Below are 2,477 nucleotides of genomic sequence, written 5' to 3'. Positions count from 1 at the left end.
CCTTTCACACACTTACTGGTCTTTTGTATAACATGGATACTAAATAATTATTTGCTTAGTTGCTTGAAATTCAAATGCTTTTAAATAATTCGTTAATGTGGGTGTAACATTTCACATTGAATATTTTACAGGAAATTTATTTATAACTAGCCCCCAAATGATGGAAAAGATGTTGGCATAGGATTATTTGACCAGTGACAAGGCAGAAGTATACTAGATTATGCTGCAGGTTATGATTATTTTCTTTCTACATGAGAAGAAATGGTCTACAAGCCCTCCTGTGAGCCCTGACTTTTAATTAAAATTTAAACTGCTCTTCTGAAAAATTCTCAGTTGAGTAACTCAAACAAAATACAAAAAAAACAAAAAAAAACAAAAAAAACCCTTCATTTTGGCTATTGTGCTGTCACTGGGGATCTTGTTGAAACTCAAGGATCACAGAAAAAGTACTGATGAAGGAAGCAAAACACTTCAACATGGATGCACTTGGATGGACTGATATCCAAGCGTTGCCATTGTGTTCCTCTGCTAGAGGACCCCCACGAAACGTTGTGTCCCCAGGGGATAATAGACCAGTAGTAGCAATAAACAAATATGCTTTAAAAGCCACTGGAGTAGAAGAGCATCTGAAGAGACACTCCTGGATTATTACAAGAACTAGAGTTCTGAACAGGACTGTGTTTGACTTCATCTAAGATCACAATAGATCTGAAGCTGGGAGAACTTGTGTCTGTTACAAAGACATGTAGGAAGTTCTAAAGTAATAAAGGGATAAGAGATTGGACTATTTTCACTGTAAGTGTGAATTATATTTCAGAAAGATTGGGTGTTATTTTCCACCCTAAAATTTTCCAGTAAAGAAAAGAAAACATTGGTGCAGACCCTTTAATTACACAGAGAATTAGAGGAAAGTGGCCAGATATCATTAGCAAAGGTGCTTAAGAAGCAGATAACAGATATTAGCTAAACACGTTTCATCTACAGCCGCATGTTTTAAAATGTGTTTCAGAAAACACTAATTATGCAGGATGTTAGACTAAAACAAACAAACAAAATAGTGGGGGCTCCAGAGCTGTCTGGAATTAAGCCATTTGTAAGCCATTATATTAATAAAGTTAATTAGTTAGGTAAAATAATAAGGGATTTGAAAATGCAGTTTATAATTGTTAGATATTATTAGTGAGACTTTAGGCAAGATATCAACCCCTTCTGTTGTAAGTTTTCTATTAAATATCAGTCTAATTTCTTTTTCCTCATTAGATATAACATTCTAAGAAATGTCAAATAAGGAATGAATTGTACTTTTTTATACTATAACATGTTTATTCTAATTTTTAAAAGTGGTCCCTTTTAATCAAGATTTGCAGTGAAACTGCTGAGAAAACTTTATAGTGAACTTTGTAATTATAATTTAATATCTTGAGCTTAACTTTTTTTTTTGGTGATGGAGGGAGGTGGGTGCAGAGAGCTTCTCAGAAGATGCCTTCTATGATATAGTCATAGAATAAAAATATGATATATTTGAGTATATAAAAATATATTTGCATCTGTACTACCAAAAAAAGATAATCTGTATTATAGATAAATTTTAAGTCTTTCAAGAGTTAACATTGCATTTTTTTATTTAAAAACATTTTTGTGTAGGTATAATTTATATACCAAAAAGTTTATCCATTTTAAGTGTGTAGTTTCTTGAATTTTAGTAAATTTATGCAGTTATGCAAATGTTACCATAATTCTATAGTAGAACATTTCTTTCACTCTTAAAAGATTCCTGGTACCTGTCCCACCCCCAGGCTCAGAAAATTACCTTTTCTAGAAATTCTACATAAATAGAATCATATAGTACGTAATCTTTTCTGTCTGACTTCTTTCACTACGCTTAATGTTTTCAAGGTTCATCCATGCTGTAGCATGTATTAGTAGTTTGTTCCTTTTTATTGCTGACCAATATTCTATTGTTAGGATATGCCATATTTTATTTACCTATTCATCAATTGATAGATATTTGGGTTGTTTCCTATCTTTTGCTTTTATAAAACATGGTGCTGTGAACATTGGCATACAACTTCTTGTGTGGATATGTTTCCATTATTTCTGTTGAGTAGATACATAAGAGTGGAGTCTGGATTGTATGGTATATTTAACTTTTTAAGACACTTCCAAATTGTTTTTCAAAGTGCTTGTAAGTAATATATACATTCTACCACCACCATTGCATCATGTTTTACTTTATTAAATGGTAAATGTTTGGTCCGTGCTTAAGAGCAGGAAGCAGGGTGTGGAGAAGGGCTGAGGAAGACTCTCCCCACCAGTACCACTACGACAGGAGAGATGCTGGGGAATCAGATTGGAACATGCAAGTGAGGGTGAGGATCTAGCCTTGAATGTTGTAGAGGACCCAGAAACAATTCAGATGGGTGGAGTTTGGGGCAGTGTTAGAATGATCTAGACTGGGGTTGGTCTGGTGGCAGCTG

General features: G+C 33.8%; 1 protein-coding gene across 1 annotated transcript in view; it reads left to right on the top strand.

Moving 5' to 3' along the window:
* Positions 1-2,477, top strand: part of PDE8B (phosphodiesterase 8B) — a 204,832-nt gene that overhangs the window by 22,751 nt on the left and 179,604 nt on the right. The window lies entirely within an intron of this gene.

The sequence above is a fragment of the Pteropus vampyrus genome, unplaced genomic scaffold (assembly GCF_000151845.1).
Source record: "Pteropus vampyrus isolate Shadow unplaced genomic scaffold, Pvam_2.0 Scaffold262, whole genome shotgun sequence".
Taxonomy (NCBI): Eukaryota; Metazoa; Chordata; class Mammalia; order Chiroptera; family Pteropodidae; genus Pteropus; species Pteropus vampyrus.
Note: the sequence above shows the minus strand (reverse complement) of the source record. Positions and strands in the feature narration are given on the sequence as shown.